Source organism: Hordeum vulgare, unplaced genomic scaffold (genome assembly GCF_904849725.1).
Source record: "Hordeum vulgare subsp. vulgare unplaced genomic scaffold, MorexV3_pseudomolecules_assembly, whole genome shotgun sequence".
NCBI classification, from domain to species: domain Eukaryota; kingdom Viridiplantae; phylum Streptophyta; class Magnoliopsida; order Poales; family Poaceae; genus Hordeum; species Hordeum vulgare.
The window spans coordinates 406,945-430,046 of record NW_025422483.1 but is presented as its reverse complement, the minus strand read 5'-3'; the positions used below and the strand labels follow the sequence as shown (position 1 = coordinate 430,046).

Here is a 23,102-nt window from a genome sequence, read left to right as displayed (position 1 = left end):
TCTGTGTCGCAACCTCACCGTGCATCAAAAATGACCCGGCCAAGATCATCAGCGGGCTCATCTGGTTCCCGTTCTTCATCCTGATCTTCTTCTTCATTGTCTTTCATTGCGGTATCAGCATACTCAGGGAACATAAATCGGTAGTTGTCATCATCGTTCTCTTCTTCTTCATCGTCGTCTTCCATCATAACCCCTCTTTCTCCGTGCTTGGTCCAAACATTATAGCCCGACATAAAACCGGACCGAAGCAGGTTGCTCTGAATGACTCTTGAGAAAGTGTAATCCTTCTCATTCCGACATTCAACACATGGACAGAACATATAGCCACCACCATGCTTGTTCGCATCGGCTGCATCTCGAAAAGAATGCACGCCTTCTCTGTAAGCGGCTGTGCGTCGATCACCGTACATCCATGGATGGCTCATCTGCGTTATACGACAGTATATCAAATACAATAACGATCCTAAAAATTAGTACCGCACGGTCTAAACGAGGAAATATAGTTGCTAACCTTTTAGAATAAGTAGAAATAAAGAGGAAGAGGTTTAAGCGTGGCTCGGGCATCTCATATCGTAGTTGTGTTCGGTGAACTGAAGCAGCATCGCTCTAACACACATTTTAACAAACACCTCCAGTGCATCAAAAAAAGTGGAGAGCAAGCACCCACCCATAATCCTCCATCCAAGAAAAATGCAACGAAGAGGGGAGAGGGGGGCTGTGCTATATATAGGCAGATGACTTTAGTCCCGGTTTGAGACACAAACCGGGACTAAAGGTGGCGCACATGCGGGCTGCCCACCGCGTAGCCCTTTAGTCCCGGTTTGGGACACGAACCGGGACTAAAGGCTCCTTACGGGCTGGGACTAAAGCCTCGAGGGAGGATATGAGAATTGAGGCGATGTGGCCGGGCCTTTAGTCCCGGCCCAGAGGCAGGCCGAGACTAAATGGTCCAGGCCAAAGGCCCGTTTTCTACTAGTGTATACACTCACCTTAACGAACGCACATGTTATTCTTATAAGCATCTTTGAAAGACTAAGCCGACACAATATATCAAGATCTACTAGAGAGACACTTATGGTTAGTTGGTTGATATCCAGATACCTTCATGGGAAATAAGAAACACCCAAAAACAGTTGATCAGTTTGTATTATTGCGTGTGCAAGTCTACCACAATGCCCAACCCTAGTTCTTATCGATACATCATTCTTATGGTGAAAACAACTCAATGGTTCGTGCGTGCAAACAAGGCCCGCCCGTTTTACACGGCTTGTCCCCCTTGCCTCTCCCCATACCTCAACACGTTTTGGTCCTCGACGATAGATGACCTCTCAAGTGGCTGCATAATTAAAAAGTGCTACGACAATTCTTGGTACTTAGGAATTATCACACCTGCTGCATGCCACACCATGTGATCGATGCCGATCAAACAACAGAACGTGCGACTGATGTTGTTGATCGATGAAAGCGTTTTTAAATAATTGGTGGTTGGATGGTTAGGAGAACAGAAATATTCCTGTCCCGTGAGAGTTCAAGTTCTAGGCTTGAAGTTGGTGCTCGCATTATTTTTGAATTTATTTTTGGCTTCTGTCAGTGTTCGTTCAGTGAAAGGAGACATCCCGTCGAGGCGAGACACATGTGATGACTTTGTAAAGTCTGAAGATGCTTTGTCGACTCAGTCTCTCGGAGATGCTCAAAGAAGTAGAGTATGCGTGCGTGCGTGTGTGCATGCATAACGACAAGTTATGCTCATGTATGCAAGCGACTTCGATCGTATTGTGTTAAAAAAATTCAATTGCAAAGTAAAGACAGTGACGAATAAAAATCCCCTTTTGCAGGGGAGCCCAACTCTGCCCGTTTATAACCCTTGTGGCGGACAGTGACGAATATTGTGTTTAAAAAATATTTTCCGGACAGAAAGACGTATCCACATTTTTTGCAACTCGGACCCTTGTGGCTGCCGGCGAGCGATTCCCGCCCTAATTCTCCGGCGTCTAAGCGAGCTCCTCGTCTTTCCTTGGGCTCCGGCGAAGCGCCCCCATTCCTCTGCTCCGGTGAGTAATCCCCCTTGCTCTCACTTCGTTTTTAGTGACACGATTACTTTCAGGATCTGCGCATTAGAAAGAGCTTAGTTACAGAAGCGTCGATCCGCAGAACAAAGCTCCATGTGATTCCGATATGCTGCAAATATCTACTAGTACCATTACATGGTGATGACTGGTTATTCATGCATCAGCTGGCAGGTGCTAGCACAGGGGAGGGGAAAGATCGGAACATGTTCAGTCGACTGCTGATATTTGAAGGAACAGGGAAATAGATATTCTGTGATGTTCTCAGCACAATGGAAATGACAATCATGTTTCCTGAGGATCCCAGTGTGGAATAATGCACTGTAGGAAATAGTATAAATCAGCGGAGCATCACAACAAGGTAAGCAACAAACCACTGCATTTCTAACTGTTATTATACAGTCCAAATAAAGTTCTCATATGGTCTTGCATATACCTGCTAGTAGTATTTTATTACATGGGGACGGACGATTATTCATACAATCAGGTGCTAATAAGTAATAGAGTGGAAAGAAGGAAATATAATGCACGCTAGTGCTATGTATTGTTGTGCAACACATGGACTAAGTGCATGTCTTCAAATAATGGCAGCATTCTCTGTGCTTTTATGTTCTAGGATGATGATTTTCAGACGACACAAAGGGCTTAGGGGGAATCTGTAGGTTCTGCAACCTCCCCGTTAACATGTTTACCACCTTTGTCATTGATGGCCGATTCTTCGGGTTCCACTGGATACACCACAGGGCCACAATAGTCAGCTGCCTCATCTTTTCTTTTTCTTCTCCTGTCATTTCTGAAGTAAGCTCCCATTCATGTCCACTGATTACTCTCTCGTAGACCCATTCAGGGAGATATACCTCGTCCTGGTACTCAACACTTGGGTCTGAGTTCCTCCTTCCACTCACCATTTCTAGCACCAGCATGCCGAAACTGTACACGTCTGACTTGTAAGACACCCCTCCAAAGTTCCGAGAATATACCTCTGGTGCGATGTATCCCATTGTGCCTCTGGCTGCAGTCAAGGTAATGATGCTTTGGTCCCTTGCACACAGCTTTGCAAGGCCAAAGTCTGAGATCTTTGGATTGAAGTTGTAGTCCAGCAGGATGTTATGTGGCTTGATGTCAAAGTGGAGGATGCGCTGGTTGCAGCCTTGATGCAGGTATTCCATTCCTCTGGCAATGCCTAAAGCAATATCTAGCATTTTGTTGGGTGCTAGGAGCTGTCGAGAGATATTCGGAACTTGTGGGAATATGTATTTCTCCAGTGACTCGTTAGGCATGAATTCATAAATAAGGGCCCGTCTCATTCCTTCGGAGCAAAAGCCCAAGAGACGTACGATATTTGCATGGTGGATCAGTCCAATGGTTGCAACTTCATTGATGAAGTCCTCCCCCTCTCCTGTAGAGCTCTCTAGCATCTTGACTGCCACGGGTACTCCATTTGGTAGCTCGCCTTTGTACACACTTCCGAATCCACCCTGACCGAGTTTATCCTTGAACCTTCTTGCTATCTTCTTAACATCACGGAAGGTGTATCTTGTAGGTTTCGATGTGCCATATGCCTTGAGAAACATTTCAACCTTCATATTTATCTCTTCATTGTACCTTGACTTCAAGGAGAAATATATCACAATGGCCACCATCGATGAAAAAACTACAAATGCAGCTACAGATGAGGCTGCTGATTAGAAAAAATAAAGGAAATTAGCTAATTGCATTCAGATAAGAGGCCATGCATTCCCGACTCTTATTGTAATGGGAAAACACAAAGGAGTTACAGTGGTAAGCAACAAGAATTTCATTTAGAATGAGCAAAAGGAAAAGAGTTGCAACATTACCCGCAATTGGGACGACATGGGTACCTGCATTTGCATGTAGGAAGAATATCATTAGTTTTTTCCATGATTTAATTTGAATGTAGATGAAAACAGAAGACTACTTCATTACTTCTACAAAGTATGTTTGGAACAACTAATTCCTGATTCGTGCGTGCGTGCGTGTGTGCCTGCTACCTTCCGGTTGGCTTCATGTCTATTGGACCTTAGACATATGGTGTAATATCGATTAATTATTCTTTGTTATGTTATAGTTGTACGCTTATTTATTCATATTCAGATATCAAATACTAAACCGATATGAAGAATTGTCAACTAAGGTTTATCTCTTACTTTTTATGCGCCGAGAAGTTTACAGATTAGTACCACCATAGGTTTTCCCATATAATTTGGCACTTGCATCTCTTAACGGATATTTTTTGGTGGGAACTTTCAAGGATGTGAACCTAGAGACTGTATGTGCTTGAACAACTTAACAATTTCTATGATTTGCATTACAATTTTGTTTGTTAAATAATTGAACTACAGGTGAAAATCCTATTGGAAGATTTAAAACAGTTAACACCGGAATATAAGAGATTGAATTGTTGTTCCAAAATAAATTGACACACCAAGGGAAAGAAAGAATACCATGGGGCTGGCAGAATGCTTGATGGCTTCGTGAACTGAATCCACAGTGTCGACCTTCACGTTCACACTGTTGGCAGACATAGGTAAGGTTACTGAGGTACCAAGTGAATGTTGTTTCACCAAAACTGATGACTGCACTCGCTTTTTTGTTGAAGGCAAGATCGTCTCGTAAGTTTGGGCCATCTATATCATAGCTGTAGGGTACTGGAATGCCTCTAGAAACAGCCTCACAGTCTCGTGGTAGATCATATATGTATGCATCAGCTGACTCCGCCAAATACCAGAATTGGGTTGCGTTGTTACTGAGACAAGCAGCTGGGCCAGCTACACTGTATGGATCTGCAGGTATGAATTCACTTGAACAACGTACCAGGGTCGTTTGTGATGGAGGTAGTTTGTACACACCAGTTGCTAAATTTGTTGAGATGAGCTTCTGAAGTGGGCACTGTGTCGATGGTTCCACAAGCGGGGTGAGGTTGATGACACAGTGTCTGTAATAGATCTCGGTTACTTTGCAGGAGCCAAGAACCGGGTGATCCAGGATTGTGTCATCCCCGGAGCACGATAACTGCATACCTGGTGCGCCGCATGATGATGTGAGTTGACAGCCCGAACGGGAACCGGATCTCAGGTCCATGTTTGCTGCACCTGTGAGATGGACATTGTTTTGAGAAATCTTCATCATCCGATGCTGCACTTACATAGGTTTGGTAGGTGAGAAGAGATAGCAGCAGCAGCGTGACAAGAAATTTAAGAAAGTCCATGGGATGTATTGGGTATGAAGATGGAAGAAGAGAAAGGCAGGAGTATTAAAAATGGCTTTTTGCTTTAACCTCTGGTGAGGATAGTGGTGGCGCTTGTCATGAAAGTAATGCGCTTGGCCAGGAATTCCAGCTGCCACCAAAACCTCTGTCATACGTGTTGTATGGCTCAGAAAGTCCCGTGGTTCTATTACTGTTTAGACCATTCATGCCCTTTCACCACACATATATCCTCTAGTACTCCAATAGGATTCCAAACCTCTAAGTACATGGAGCTTGTATAATTATCATGTAGTAAAAAACAAATTCTTGAAGTTGACATGCTATAAAGCATAAAAAACATGTGCATCAAGATCATTTTGGCCTGGACGACCAATGGTTTGTTCTTGGTCCCTACCTATAACATTCTACTCCCTCCGTTTCAAAATAAGTGACCAAAAAATGACTCAACTTTGTACTACCATTTAAGTCCTGATAGGCCATTTTCCATTGCTACATCTCCTTGATACGCCATCTTGATACTGCCAAGACCAGGCTATTTACAAGTTGGCCATAAAAAAGAAGGAGTTGACTGGATATTCAAGTCAATCAACAAAAAACAAGAGGAGAGGAGAAGAGTACATTTTTTCTTCGAAATGGAGGCTGAGCCCCGGCCTCTGCATCGAGAGATGCATACGGCCAAATATATTAAAATCGAAATGAAGTCTCAGACAAAATACATGAAGTGTGCAACAAAAAATAAAATAGGACGATACAAGGCATCCTTCTTGCCCAAGCCGGAGATGACAAAATATATAGATGACTAAACACCTATCCTATTAACATGACGCCATCCAAACCGGTTGAAGATACCCTGTGCTACCATCTCCCAGCGGACACACCCAGTAACCATAGGCTTCCTGGCTTCCACAGGAGTGAGTAATGACCATGTGCGGATCAGTGCGGTAGCCCTGAAGATAACCTGCAAGAAGTTAAAGTCGCGTTGTCTGTTAAATACTAAGTCATTTCTGTTGTTCCATACAGCCCACAACAGTGCACAAGAACCCAGCGAATAAGTTTAGCAGTGTTTACATCAACCCCCTGTAACCACATCCCAAATAACGTGTTTATACTATTAGGGGGAGTGATGTCAAAAGCAATGTGCAGCGACCGCCAAACCAGTTTAGCCATAGGACAATCGAGAAAGAGGTGCTTAATACTTTCTTTATTCGGACAAAAGCTGCATCTAGTATTACCATTCTAGTTTCGCTTGGTAAGATTATCCTTTGTTAGAATAACTCCTTTGTCAACAAACCACATAAAGACTTTGATTCTAAGAGGAACTTTTATCTTCCAAATATGCGCAAATTTTGGAATAGGTGTTGAATCTATGAGATGCATGTACATAGATTTTACCGTGAATACTCCATTCGTGGTCAACTTCCAATAAACACGACCGGGTCTGTGAGAGAGGTTGACGTCCATCAACCTTCTCACGAGGTGCAACCAACTAATCCATCTATCGCCGATGAGAGATCTACGGAATTGAATATTTAGAGGAATCTCACCAAGTACTAACGCAACGGACGCTTGTCGATGTTGTGCAATATGGTACAGCCGCGGGTATTGAATAGCTAAAGGCATCTCCCCTAACCAAGTGTCTTCCCAGAAACTAGTAGATTCACCATTGCCTAAATAATTCAAAACTATTTTCTATTGTCAAAAGTAATTATTTTGACTATCCAAACTATTAACTATTTTTTATTTTCAATTAAAAACTATGTTTATAAAAATTCTTTTTGCATATTTGAGAATTTGACAAAACTATGATAATGAAAAGTGTTTGAAATTGAATAAATAATTCAAAACTATTTTCTATTTTCAAAAGTAATTATTTTGACTATCCAAACTATTAACTATTTTGTTATTTTCAATTAAAAACTATGTTTTTGAGCTAGTTGACCCTGAAATTGAAAAGCACTACAAATGAACTCTGAAAATGTTGAAAGTTGGCATGCTATCATCATTTCACCCACATAGCATGTGTTAAAAAGTTGAGAGGGCTACGACAAAAACTGGATGCACTTCGTGTACAAAACGGACAATCTCTCTCGAAATATGAGCGTTTCGAACGAGAACTCATCTCTTACAAAGGGATTTCATTTTTTTGAACTTATTTGGACTCCATAATTTGTGTGTGTTCAAAATGCACCATTCAAAGGCACATCACAAAATTTTAACAATTTCTGACTTCATTTGGTATTCTTCGTGCATTTACTTATTTTTTTTGAGCTAGTTGACCCTGAAATTGAAAAGCACTACAAATGAACTCTGAAAATGTTGAAAGTTGGCATGCTATCATCATTTCACCCACATATCATGTGTTAAAAAGTTAAGAGGGCTACGACAAAAACTGGATGCACTTCGTGTACAAAACGGACAATCTCTCTCGAAATATGAGCGTTTCGAACGAGAACTCATCTCTTACAAAGGGATTTCATTTTTTTGAACTTATTTGGACTCAATAATTTTTGTGTGTTCAAAATGCACCATTCAAAGGCACATCACAAAATTTTAACAATTTCTGACTTAATTTGGTATTTTTCGTGCATTTACTTATTATTTTTGAGCTAGTTGACCCTAAAATTGAAAAGCACTACAAATGAACTCTGAAAATGTTGAAAGTTGGCATGCTATAATCATTTCACCCACATAGCATGTGTTAAAAAGTTGAGAGGGCTACGACAAAAACTGGATGCACTTCATGTACAAAACGGACAATCTCTCTCGAAGTATCACGGTTTCGAACGAGAACTCATCTCTTATAAAGGGATTTCATTCTTTTGAACTTCTTTGAACTCCATACTTTTGTGTGTGTTCAAAATGCACCATTCAAAGGCACATCACAAAATTTCGACAATTTCTAACTTAATTTGGTATTCTTCGTGCATTTACTTAATTTTTTTTGAGCTAGATGACCCTGAAATTGAAAAGCACAACAAATGAACTCTGAAAATGTTGAAAGTTGGCATGCTATCATCATTTCACCCACATAGCATGTGTTAAAAAGTTGAGAGGGCTACGACAAAAACTGGATGCACTTCGTGTACAAAACGGACAATCTTTCTCGAAGTATGAGCATTTCGAACGAGAACTCATCTCTTACAAAGGGATTTCATTGTTTTGAACTTACTTGAACTCCATACTTTTTGTGTGTTCAAAATGCACCATTCAAAGGCACATCACAAAATTTCAACAATTTCTGACTTCATTTGGTATTTTTCGTGCATTTACTTTTTTTTTGAGCTAGTTGACCCTAAAATTGAAAAGCACTACAAATTAACTCTAAAAATGTTGAAAGTTGGCATGCTATCATAATTTCACCCACATAGCATGTGTTAAAAAGTTGAGAGGGCTACGACAAAAACTGGATGCACTTCGTGTGCAAAACGGACAATCTCTCTCGAAGTATCAGGGTTTCGAACGAGAACTCATCTCTTACAAATGGATTTCATTTTTTTGAACTTATTTGAACTCCATACTTTTTGTGTGTTCAAAATGCACCATTCAAAGGAACATCACAAAATTTCAACAATTTCTGACTTAATTTGGTATTCTTCGTGCATTTACTTTTTTTTTTAGCAAGTTGACCCTGAAATTGAAAAGCACTACAAATGAACTCTGAAAATGTTGAAAGTTGGCATGCTATCATCATTTCACCCACATAGCATGTGTTAAAAAGTTGAGAGGGTTACGACAAAAAATGGATGCACTTCGTGTACAAAACGGACAATCTCTCTCGAAGTATCAGCGTTTCGAACGAGAACTCATCTCTTACAAAGGGATTTCATTTTTTTGAACTTATTTGAACTCCATACTTTTTGTGTGTTCAAAATGCACCATACAAAGGCACATCACAAAATTTCAACAATTTCTGACTTCATTTGCTATTCTTCGTGCATTTACTTATTTTTGTTGAGCTAGTTGACCCTGAAATTGAAAAGCACTACAAATGAACTCTGAAAATGTTGAAAGTTGGCATGCTATCATCATTTCACGCACATAGCATGTGTTAAAAAGTTGAGAGGGCTACGACAAAAACTGGATGCACTTTGTGTACAAAACAGACAATCTCTCTCGAAGTATTAGGGTTTCGAACGAGAACTCATCTCTTACAAAGTGATTTCATTTTTTTGAACTTACTTGAACTCCATACTTTTTGTGTGTTCAAAACGCACCATTCAAAGGCACATCACAAAATTTCAACAATTTCTGACTTAATTTGATATTTTTCGTGCAGTTACTTATTTGTTTTGAGCTAGTTGACCCTAAAATTGAAAAGCACTACAAATGAACTCTGAAAATGTCGAAAGTTGGCATGCTATCATCATTTCACCCACATAGCATGTGTTAAAAAGTTGAGAGGGCTATGGCAAAAACTGGATGCACTTCGTGTACAAAACGGACAATCTCTCTCGAAGTATGAGCGTTTCGAACGAGAACTCATCTCTTACAAAGGTTTATTAAAATTCTTTTTGCATATTTGAGAATTTGACAAAACTATGAAAATGAAAAGTGTTTGAAATTTAGTACATTCGATACATGCATTACATAAAAGGTTTAATACATTATTACATTATTGCACCAATATTCCTATCTATTATTTCTGTTTTCTTGTGGGTCGTAGCCATGGTGAATCTTCATCATTCAGTAGGATGCTTGGGTCAGTTTTCACTTTGAAGGGCGGAATTTCATGAAATTTATTATAATCTTTTGACATGTCTGGCTTGTCATCTACTCCCACGATGTTTCTTTTCCCTGAAAGAACTATGTGGCGTTTTGGCTCATCGGACGATATCTTCTTTTGCTGATTTCTTTTTCTCGTTAATGTAGACATGTCCTTCACATAGAAAACCTGAGCGACATCATTGGCTAGGACAAATGGTTCGTCCATGTACGCAAGATTGTTGAGATCCACTGTTGTCATGCCGTACTTTTGGTCTACAACTACCCCGCCTCCTGTCAGCTTCACCCATTTGCACCGAAATAAAGGGATCTTAAAAGTAGGTCCATAGTCAAGTTCCCATATCTCCTCTATGTACCCGTAATATGTTTTCAAACAGTGCCCATTCTCGTCTGTTGCATCAAAGCGGACACCACTATTTTGGTTGGTGCTCTTTTTATCTTGGGCAACCGTGTAAAATGTATTCCCATTTATCTCATACCCTTGGAAAGTACATATAGTCGAAGATGGTGTCCTGGCCAAACAGTACAACTGATCTCCAACGGTGTCGTCATTCATGAGATGTGTCTGCAACCAACTGCCAAAAGTCTTCTCGTGGTCCCCTTTAATCCAAGAGTCAGCCTTCCCCGGGTTTTCGGAGCGTAGAATATTCTTGTGTCTCACGATATACGGAGCCACCACGGTGGAATTGTGTAGAACTATGTAGTGTGCTTGAGAGAAAGAATGCCCGTCCATACATACTTTTGCTTTCCTTCCTAGTGTGCCTTTTCCTGTCAGCCTACCATCATACCGAGATTCAGGAACACCAATCGGTTTAAGGTCAGGAAGAAAGTCCACACAAAACTCAATGACCTCCTCTGTTCCATAGCCCTTGGAGATGCTTCCTTCTGGCCTAGCACGGTTACGAACATATTTCTTTAAGACTCCCATGAACCTCTCGAAGGGGAACATATTGTGTAGAAACACAGGACCGAGAATTCTAATCTCTTCGACTAGGTGAACTAGGAGGTGTGTCATTATATTGAAGAAGGATGGCGGGAACAACAACTCAAAGCTGACCAGACATTGGACCACATCAATCTGTAACCCTGATAGACTTTCTCGATCGATTACCTTCTGAGAAATTGCATTGAGGAATGCACATACATTCACAATTGCCAGGCGAACATTTTCCGGTAGAATTCCCCTCAATGCAACCGGAAGCAATTGCGTCATAAGCACGTGGCAGTCATGAGACTTTAGGTTTTGGAATTTTTTGTCTTTCATATTTACGATTCCCTTTATATTCGACGAAAAGCCAGTCGGGACCTTGATACTGAAAAGGACTTCAAAGAAGATTTCCTTCTCTTCCTTAGTAAGAGCGTAGCTGGCACACCCTTGAAACTGCCCTGGATGCATGCCATCTCTTCCTTTATGACGTTCCTGGTCCTCCCGTGCTTCCGGTGTATCTCTTGACTTCCCATACAAGCCCAGGAAGCCTATATATTCACGCAGAGATTCTTCGTCAGGTGCATCACGTCGATTGCCGAGCGGACCTCATCGACTTCCCAGTAGGGTAGCTCCCAAAATATAGATTTCTTCTTCCACATGGGTACGCGCTTATCAGGGCCGTTAGGAACAGGTTGGCTGCCAGGACCCTTTCCAAAGATTACTTTTGAATCTTTGACCATATCAAATACTTCAGCACCAGTACGGATGACAGGCTTCCCCCGGGGTTCTGCCTTGCCATTGAAATGCTTGCCTTTTTTCTTTAAGGGATGCTTGGGTGGAAGAAAACGACGATTGTACGGATACACATTCTTCCTATAGTTGTCGAGATATATACTTTCTGTCTGATCCAAACAGTGCGTGCATGCATTGTATCCCTTGTTTGACTATCCTGAAATGTTAGTAAGAGCAGGCCAATCATTGATGGTTACGAAAAGCAACGCTAGAAGGTCAAATTCCTTTTGTTTGTGCTCGTCCCACACACGTACACCTGGTTCGGCCCACAGCTGTCAAAGTTCATCAACTAATGGCCTTAGGTACACATCAATATCGTTGCCGGGTTGCTTTGGACCTTGTATAAGCACTGGCATCATAATGAACTTCCGCTTCATGCACAACCAAGGAGGAAGGTTGTAGATACATAGAGTAACGGGCCAGGTGCTGTGACTGCAACTCTGCTCTCCAAAAGGATTCATGCCATCTGTACTCAGACCTAACCATAACTTCCTTGCGTCAGCTGCAAATCTCGGGAACTCTCTATCGATTTTTCTCCACTGCCGACCATCAGCGGTGTGCCTCAACTTATCGTCCTTCATACGATCTTCCATGTGCCATCGCAACAACTTCGCATGATCTTTATTTCTGAACAGACGTTTCAACCGTGGTATTATAGGAGCATACCACATCACCTTGGCAGGAACCCTCTTCCTGGGTGGCTCACCCTCAATATCACCAGGGTCATCTTTTCTGATCTTATACCGCAATGCAGTGCATACCGGGCATTTATCCATATTCTCGTACTTCTCACCGCGGTAGAGGATGCAGTCATTAGGGCATGCATGTATCTTCTGCACGTCTAATCCTAGAGGGCAGACAAGCTTTTTTGCTTCGTACGTGCTGGCGGGCAATTCGTTCTTTCTTGGAAGCATCTTCTTCATCAGTACCAGCAACTTTTCGAATGACGAGTCAGTCACACCGGTCTCTACCTTCCACTTCAGCAATTCCAGTGTGCTACCCAGCTTCTTCTGGCCATCTTCACAAGTTGGGTACAACAATTTGTTGTGGTCCTGTAACATCTGCTCGAACTGCAACCTCTCTTTTTCTGTGTCGCAACCTCACCGTGCATCAAAAATGACCCGGCCAAGATCATCAGCGGGCTCATCTGGTTCCCGTTCTTCATCCTGATCTTCTTCTTCATTGTCTTCCATTGCGGTATCAGCATACTCAGGGAACATAAATCGGTAGTTGTCATCATCGTTCTCTTCTTCTTCATCGTCGTCTTCCATCATAACCCCTCTTTCTCCGTGCTTGGTCCAAACATTATAGCCCGACATAAAACCGGACCGAAGCAGGTTGCTCTGAATGACTCTTGAGAAAGTGTAATCCTTCTCATTCCGACATTCAACACATGGACAGAACATATAGCCACCACCATGCTTGTTCGCATCGGCTGCATCTCGAAAAGAATGCACGCCTTCTCTGTAAGCGGCTGTGCGTCGATCACCATACATCCATGGATGGCTCATCTGCGTTATACGACAGTATATCAAATACAATAACGATCCTAAAAATTAGTACCGCACGGTCTAAACGAGGAAATATAGTTGCTAACCTTTTAGAATAAGTAGAAATAAAGAGGAAGAGGTTTAAGCGTGGCTCGGGCATCTCATATCGTAGTTGTGTTCGGTGAACTGAAGCAGCATCGCTCTAACACACATTTTAACAAACACCTCCAGTGCATCAAAAAAAGTGGAGAGCAAGCACCCACCCATAATCCTCCATCCAAGAAAAATGCAACGAAGAGGGGAGAGGGGGGCTGTGCTATATATAGGCAGATGACTTTAGTCCCGGTTTGAGACACAAACCGGGACTAAAGGTGGCGCACATGCGGGCTGCCCACCGCGTAGCCCTTTAGTCCCGGTTTGGGACACGAACCGGGACTAAAGGCTCCTTACGGGCTGGGACTAAAGCCTCGAGGGAGGATATGAGAATTGAGGCGATGTGGCCGGGCCTTTAGTCCCGGCCCAGAGGCAGGCCGAGACTAAATGGTCCAGGCCAAAGGCCCGTTTTCTACTAGTGTATACACTCACCTTAACGAACGCACATGTTATTCTTATAAGCATCTTTGAAAGACTAAGCCGACACAATATATCAAGATCTACTAGAGAGACACTTATGGTTAGTTGGTTGATATCCAGATACCTTCATGGGAAATAAGAAACACCCAAAAACAGTTGATCAGTTTGTATTATTGCGTGTGCAAGTCTACCACAATGCCCAACCCTAGTTCTTATCGATACATCATTCTTATGGTGAAAACAACTCAATGGTTCGTGCGTGCAAACAAGGCCCGCCCGTTTTACACGGCTCGTCCCCCTTGCCTCTCCCCATACCTCAACACGTTTTGGTCCTCGACGATAGATGACCTCTCAAGTGGCTGCATAATTAAAAAGTGCTACGACAATTCTTGGTACTTAGGAATTATCACACCTGCTGCATGCCACACCATGTGATCGATGCCGATCAAACAACAGAACGTGCGACTGATGTTGTTGATCGATGAAAGCGTTTTTAAATAATTGGTGGTTGGATGGTTAGGAGAACAGAAATATTCCTGTCCCGTGAGAGTTCAAGTTCTAGGCTTGAAGTTGGTGCTCGCATTATTTTTGAATTTATTTTTGGCTTCTGTCAGTGTTCGTTCAGTGAAAGGAGACATCCCGTCGAGGCGAGACACATGTGATGACTTTGTAAAGTCTGAAGATGCTTTGTCGACTCAGTCTCTCGGAGATGCTCAAAGAAGTAGAGTATGCGTGCGTGCGTGTGTGCATGCATAACGACAAGTTATGCTCATGTATGCAAGCGACTTCGATCGTATTGTGTTAAAAAAATTCAATTGCAAAGTAAAGACAGTGACGAATAAAAATCCCCTTTTGCAGGGGAGCCCAACTCTGCCCGTTTATAACCCTTGTGGCGGACAGTGACGAATATTGTGTTTAAAAAATATTTTCCGGACAGAAAGACGTATCCACATTTTTTGCAACTCGGACCCTTGTGGCTGCCGGCGAGCGATTCCCGCCCTAATTCTCCGGCGTCTAAGCGAGCTCCTCGTCTTTCCTTGGGCTCCGGCGAAGCGCCCCCATTCCTCTGCTCCGGTGAGTAATCCCCCTTGCTCTCACTTCGTTTTTAGTGACACGATTACTTTCAGGATCTGCGCATTAGAAAGAGCTTAGTTACAGAAGCGTCGATCCGCAGAACAAAGCTCCATGTGATTCCGATATGCTGCAAATATCTACTAGTACCATTACATGGTGATGACTGGTTATTCATGCATCAGCTGGCAGGTGCTAGCACAGGGGAGGGGAAAGATCGGAACATGTTCAGTCGACTGCTGATATTTGAAGGAACAGGGAAATAGATATTCTGTGATGTTCTCAGCACAATGGAAATGACAATCATGTTTCCTGAGGATCCCAGTGTGGAATAATGCACTGTAGGAAATAGTATAAATCAGCGGAGCATCACAACAAGGTAAGCAACAAACCACTGCATTTCTAACTGTTATTATACAGTCCAAATAAAGTTCTCATATGGTCTTGCATATACCTGCTAGTAGTATTTTATTACATGGGGACGGACGATTATTCATACAATCAGGTGCTAATAAGTAATAGAGTGGAAAGAAGGAAATATAATGCACGCTAGTGCTATGTATTGTTGTGCAACACATGGACTAAGTGCATGTCTTCAAATAATGGCAGCATTCTCTGTGCTTTTATGTTCTAGGATGATGATTTTCAGACGACACAAAGGGCTTAGGGGGAATCTGTAGGTTCTGCAACCTCCCCGTTAACATGTTTACCACCTTTGTCATTGATGGCCGATTCTTCGGGTTCCACTGGATACACCACAGGGCCACAATAGTCAGCTGCCTCATCTTTTCTTTTTCTTCTCCTGTCATTTCTGAAGTAAGCTCCCATTCATGTCCACTGATTACTCTCTCGTAGACCCATTCAGGGAGATATACCTCGTCCTGGTACTCAACACTTGGGTCTGAGTTCCTCCTTCCACTCACCATTTCTAGCACCAGCATGCCGAAACTGTACACGTCTGACTTGTAAGACACCCCTCCAAAGTTCCGAGAATATACCTCTGGTGCGATGTATCCCATTGTGCCTCTGGCTGCAGTCAAGGTAATGATGCTTTGGTCCCTTGCACACAGCTTTGCAAGGCCAAAGTCTGAGATCTTTGGATTGAAGTTGTAGTCCAGCAGGATGTTATGTGGCTTGATGTCAAAGTGGAGGATGCGCTGGTTGCAGCCTTGATGCAGGTATTCCATTCCTCTGGCAATGCCTAAAGCAATATCTAGCATTTTGTTGGGTGCTAGGAGCTGTCGAGAGATATTCGGAACTTGTGGGAATATGTATTTCTCCAGTGACTCGTTAGGCATGAATTCATAAATAAGGGCCCGTCTCATTCCTTCGGAGCAAAAGCCCAAGAGACGTACGATATTTGCATGGTGGATCAGTCCAATGGTTGCAACTTCATTGATGAAGTCCTCCCCCTCTCCTGTAGAGCTCTCTAGCATCTTGACTGCCACGGGTACTCCATTTGGTAGCTCGCCTTTGTACACACTTCCGAATCCACCCTGACCGAGTTTATCCTTGAACCTTCTTGCTATCTTCTTAACATCACGGAAGGTGTATCTTGTAGGTTTCGATGTGCCATATGCCTTGAGAAACATTTCAACCTTCATATTTATCTCTTCATTGTACCTTGACTTCAAGGAGAAATATATCACAATGGCCACCATCGATGAAAAAACTACAAATGCAGCTACAGATGAGGCTGCTGATTAGAAAAAATAAAGGAAATTAGCTAATTGCATTCAGATAAGAGGCCATGCATTCCCGACTCTTATTGTAATGGGAAAACACAAAGGAGTTACAGTGGTAAGCAACAAGAATTTCATTTAGAATGAGCAAAAGGAAAAGAGTTGCAACATTACCCGCAATTGGGACGACATGGGTACCTGCATTTGCATGTAGGAAGAATATCATTAGTTTTTTCCATGATTTAATTTGAATGTAGATGAAAACAGAAGACTACTTCATTACTTCTACAAAGTATGTTTGGAACAACTAATTCCTGATTCGTGCGTGCGTGCGTGTGTGCCTGCTACCTTCCGGTTGGCTTCATGTCTATTGGACCTTAGACATATGGTGTAATATCGATTAATTATTCTTTGTTATGTTATAGTTGTACGCTTATTTATTCATATTCAGATATCAAATACTAAACCGATATGAAGAATGGTCAACTAAGGTTTATCTCTTACTTTTTATGCGCCGAGAAGTTTACAGATTAGTACCACCATAGGTTTTCCCATATAATTTGGCACTTGCATCTCTTAACGGATATTTTTTGGTGGGAACTTTCAAGGATGTGAACCTAGAGACTGTATGTGCTTGAACAACTTAACAATTTCTATGATTTGCATTACAATTTTGTTTGTTAAATAATTGAACTACAGGTGAAAATCCTATTGGAAGATTTAAAACAGTTAACACCGGAATATAAGAGATTGAATTGTTGTTCCAAAATAAATTGACACACCAAGGGAAAGAAAGAATACCATGGGGCTGGCAGAATGCTTGACGGCTTCGTGAACTGAATCCACAGTGTCGACCTTCACGTTCACACTGTTGGCAGACATAGGTAAGGTTACTGAGGTACCAAGTGAATGTTGTTTCACCAAAACTGATGACTGCACTCGCTTTTTTGTTGAAGGCAAGATCGTCTCGTAAGTTTGGGCCATCTATATCATAGCTGTAGGGTACTGGAATGCCTCTAGAAACAGCCTCACAGTCTCGTGGTAGATCATATATGTATGCATCAGCTGACTCCGCCAAATACCAGAATTGGGTTGCGTTGTTACTGAGACAAGCAGCTGGGCCAGCTACACTGTATGGATCTGCAGGTATGAATTCACTTGAACAACGTACCAGGGTCGTTTGTGATGGAGGTAGTTTGTACACACCAGTTGCTAAATTTGTTGAGATGAGCTTCTGAAGTGGGCACTGTGTCGATGGTTCCACAAGCGGGGTGAGGTTGATGACACAGTGTCTGTAATAGATCTCGGTTACTTTGCAGGAGCCAAGAACCGGGTGATCCAGGATTGTGTCATCCCCGGAGCACGATAACTGCATACCTGGTGCGCCGCATGATGATGTGAGTTGACAGCCCGAACGGGAACCGGATCTCAGGTCCATGTTTGCTGCACCTGTGAGATGGACATTGTTTTGAGAAATCTTCATCATCCGATGCTGCACTTACATAGGTTTGGTAGGTGAGAAGAGATAGCAGCAGCAGCGTGACAAGAAATTTAAGAAAGTCCATGGGATGTATTGGGTATGAAGATGGAAGAAGAGAAAGGCAGGAGTATTAAAAATGGCTTTTTGCTTTAACCTCTGGTGAGGATAGTGGTGGCGCTTGTCATGAAAGTAATGCGCCTGGCCAGGAATTCCAGCTGCCACCAAAACCTCTGTCATACGTGTTGTATGGCTCAGAAAGTCCCGTGGTTCTATTACTGTTTAGACCATTCATGCCCTTTCACCACACATATATCCTCTAGTACTCCAATAGGATTCCAAACCTCTAAGTACATGGAGCTTGTATAATTATCATGTAGTAAAAAACAAATTCTTGAAGTTGACATGCTATAAAGCATAAAAAACATGTGCATCAAGATCATTTTGGCCTGGACGACCAATGGTTTGTTCTTGGTCCCTACCTATAACATTCTACTCCCTCCGTTTCAAAATAAGTGACCAAAAAATGACTCAACTTTGTACTACCATTTAAGTCCTGATAGGCCATTTTCCATTGCTACATCTCCTTGATACGCCATCTTGATACTGCCAAGACCAGGCTATTTACAAGTTGGCCATAAAAAAGAAGGAGTTGACTGGATATTCAAGTCAATCAACAAAAAACAAGAGGAGAGGAGAAGAGTACATTTTTTCTTCGAAATGGAGGCTGAGCCCCGGCCTCTGCATCGAGAGATGCATACGGCCAAATATATTAAAATCGAAATGAAGTCTCAGACAAAATACATGAAGTGTGCAACAAAAAATAAAATAGGACGATACAAGGCATCCTTCTTGCCCAAGCCGGAGATGACAAAATATATAGATGACTAAACACCTATCCTATTAACATGACGCCATCCAAACCGGTTGAAGATACCCTGTGCTACCATCTCCCAGCGGACACACCCAGTAACCATAGGCTTCCTGGCTTTCACAGGAGTGAGTAATGACCATGTGCGGATCAGTGCGGTAGCCCTGAAGATAACCTGCAAGAAGTTAAAGTCGCGTTGTCTGTTAAATACTAAGTCATTTCTGTTGTTCCATACAGCCCACAACAGTGCACAAGAACCTAGCGAATAAGTTTAGCAGTGTTTACATCAACCCCCTGTAACCACATCCCAAATAACGTGTTTATACTATTAGGGGGAGTGATGTCAAAAGCAATGTGCAGCGACCGCCAAACCAGTTTAGCCATAGGACAATCGAGAAAGAGGTGCTTAATACTTTCTTTATTCGGACAAAAGCTGCATCTAGTATTACCATTCTAGTTTTGCTTGGTAAGATTATCCTTTGTTAGAATAACTCCTTTGTCAACAAACCACATAAAGACTTTGATTCTAAGAGGAACTTTTATCTTCCAAATATGCGCAAATTTTGGAATAGGTGTTGAATCTATGAGATGCATGTACATAGATTTTACCGTGAATACTCCATTCGTGGTCAACTTCCAATAAACACGACCGGGTCTGTGAGAGAGGTTGACGTCCATCAACCTTCTCACGAGGTGCAACCAACTAATCCATCTATCGCCGATGAGAGATCTACGGAATTGAATATTTAGAGGAATCTCACCAAGTACTGACGCAACGGACGCTTGTCGATGTTGTGCAATATGGTACAGCCGCGGGTATTGAATAGCTAAAGGCATCTCCCCTAACCAAGTGTCTTCCCAGAAACTAGTAGATTCACCATTGCCTATGATAAACCTAGTTCTGCTGAAGAAAGCATTTTTTGTCCGCATCAACCCCTTTCAGAAAGGAGAGTCAGTTGGTCGTGCTGTAACTTGAGATAAGGTTTTGTTGTGTAAGTACTTGTTCTTCAGAATTTGTACCCACATACCTTCATTTTTCGAAGATAGTCTAAACAGCCATCTGCTTAGTAGACATCTGTTTTTGGTCTCTAAATTTTCAATTCCTAATCCCCCTTGATCTTTTTGTCTACAAATAATATCCCATCTAGTAAGCCTGTACTTAGTCTTAAGTTCATCGCTTTGCCAGAAAAAACGGGCCCGATAAAAATCCAATCTTTTTCACACCCCAACGGGAACTTCGAAGAAGGATAGGAGAAACATATGCATGCTAGTTAATACCGAATTAACCAGAACTAACCGGCCTCCATAAGATAGCAACTTGCCTTTCCAGCAACTTAGCTTCTTTTCAAATCGATCCTCATTGCATTTCCATTCTTTTTTTGATAATTTTCGGTGATGTATAGGAATCCCTAAATACGTGAAGGGCAAATTCCCAATTTCGCAACCGAACAATTGATTATAAGTGTGTTGTTCATTTTTGGCTCTGCCAAAACAGAAAACCTCACTTTTATTAAAATTAATTTTCAGCCCTGATAGCTGCGCAAAAAGGCAAAGGATGAGCTTCAAATTTCTAGCTTTAACCAGATCGTGCTCCATAAACAGAATTGTGTCATCTGCATATTGCAATATAGAAACACCCCCGTCCACGAGATGCAGGATGAGACCCCCTATGAGATCCTTCTCGGTGGCACGCTTAACCATAAGTGCCAACACATCAGCAACGATGTTGAATAAAATGGGAGACATTGGGTCCCCTTGTCTAAGACCCTTCAGTGTCTGAAACAAATGACCTACATCATCATTTACCTTAATCCCGACACTTCCCTTTTTTATAAAAAAATCGACATGCTTTCTCCAAAGCTCGTCGAACCCCTTCATGCGCAGGGTTTGCTGCAGAAAAGACCATTTAACTTTATCATATGCCTTTTCGAAATCCACTTTGAAGATAACACCGTCCAGTTTCTTCGAATGAATTTCATGCAACGTTTCATGCAGCACAACTACACCTTCTAGGATATTCCGCCCAGGCATAAATGATGCTTGCGTAGATTGCACCACCGAATGTGCCATAGTCGTTAGTCTATCCGTTCCCACCTTCGTGAAAATCTTGAAACTAACATTTAGCAAAGAAATAGGGAGAAATTGCTCAATACGAGTTGCTCCCTCTTTCTTTGGTAACAACGTAATGGTACCAAAATTCAAATGAAAGAGTTGTAAGTGACCATCGTAAAGATCATGAAACATTGCCATAAGATCCTTCTTGATAATGTGCCAACATTTCTTGTAAAACTCAGCTGGAAACCCATCCGGCCCGGGAGCTTTACCATTCTTCATGTCCCCAATTGCCTTCAACACCTCTTTCTCCGTAAATGGGGCGGAAAGTAACTCATTGTCAGCCTCTCCGACTTGAGGGATATCCGCAATTTGATGTTCATCCATAGTCACAAAACTAGGGTCAGAAGCACCGAATAACTTTTTATAATAGTTTGAAATATACAATTTTAGGTTCTCATGACCTACTATTGTACCCTCATCTTGCTCAAGCTCGAGAATTCTCTTTTTCCTATGCTTGCCATTTGCAATCAGGTGAAAAAATTTAGTATTATTATCCCCATAAACGATTGCCCGCACTTTAGCTCTAGTAGCCCATTTCGATTCCTCCCCTCTAAGGAGCACTCAAAGGCGCTGTTCAGCTTCATTCTTCAAATATCGCTCGTTGAAATCGAGAACAATTGTCTCAGCTTTACGATCAAGATCCTCTATAAGTTTGATAAGCCTATCCTCACTAGTAGAAAACGGGCCTTTGGCCTGGACCCTTTAGTCCCGGCCTGCCTCTGGGCCGGGACTAAAGGCCCGGCCACGTCGCCCCAATTCTCATTTCCTCCCTCGAGGCTTTAGTCCCAGCCCGTAAGGAGCCTTTAGTCCCAGTTCGTGTCCCAAACCGGGACTAAAGGGCTACGCGGTGGGCAGCCCGCATGTGCGTCACCTTTAGTCCCGGTTTGTGTCTCAAACCGGGACTAAAGTCCTCTGCCTATATATAGCACAACCCCCCTCTCCCCTCTTCGTTGCATTTTTCTTGGATGGAGGATTGTGGGTGGGTGCTTGATCTCCACTTTTTTTGATGCACTAGAGGTGTTTGTTGAAATGTGTGTTAGAGCGATGCCGCTTCAGTTCACCGAACACAACTACGATATGAGATGCCCGAGCCATGCTTAAACCTCTTCCTCTTTATTTCTACTTATTCTAAAAGGTTAGCAACTATATTTCCTCGTTTAGACCGTGCGGTACTAATTTTTAGGATCGTGATTGTATTTGATATACTGTCGTATAACGCAGAGATGAGCCATCCATGGATGTACGGTGATCGACGCACAGCCGCTTACAGAGAAGGTGTGCATTCTTTTCGAGATGCAGCCGATGCGAACAAGCATGGTGGTGGCTATATGTTTTGTCCATGTGTTGAATGTCGGAATGAGAAGGATTACACTTCCTCAAGAGTCATTCAGAGCCACCTGCTTCGATCCGGTTTTATGTCGGGCTATAATGTTTGGACCAAGCACGGAGAAAGAGGGGTTATGATGGAAGACGACGATGAAGAAGAAGAGAACGATGATGACAACTATCGATCTATGTTCCCTGAGTATGCTGATACCGCAATGGAAGACAATGAAGAAGAAGATCAGGATGAAGAACGGGAACCAGATGAGCCCGCTGATGATCTTGGCCAGGTCATTTCTGATGCACGGCGAGGTTGCGACACAGAAAAGGAGAGGTTGCAGTTCAAGCAGATGTTACAGGACCACAACAAATTATTGTACCCAACTTGTGAAGATGGCCAGAAGAAGCTGGGTAGCACACTGGAATTGCTGAAGTGGAAGGCAGAGACCAGTGTGACTGACTCGTCATTCGAAAAGTTGCTGGTACTGATGAAGAAGATGCTTCCAAGAAAGAACGAATTGCCCGCCAGCACGTACGAAGCAAAGAAGCTTGTCTGTCCTCTAGGATTAGACGTGCAGAAGATACATGCATGCCCTAATGACTGCATCCTCTACCGCGGTGAGAAGTACGAGAATATGGATAAATGCCCGGTATGCACTGCATTGCGGTATAAGATCAGAAAAGATGACCCTGGTGATATTGAGGGCGAGCCACCCAGGAAGAGGGTTCCTGCCAAGGTGATGTGGTATGCTCCTATAATACC

The 23,102-nt window shown here is 42.5% G+C and overlaps 2 pseudogenes; both read right to left on the bottom strand.

Moving 5' to 3' along the window:
• Window positions 1-2,487: 2,487 nt before the first annotated feature.
• On the bottom strand, window positions 2,488-5,295 carry LOC123415188 (annotated as a pseudogene).
• A 10,015-nt stretch (window positions 5,296-15,310) lies between these two features.
• On the bottom strand, window positions 15,311-18,118 carry LOC123415189 (annotated as a pseudogene).
• Window positions 18,119-23,102: the final 4,984 nt, after the last annotated feature.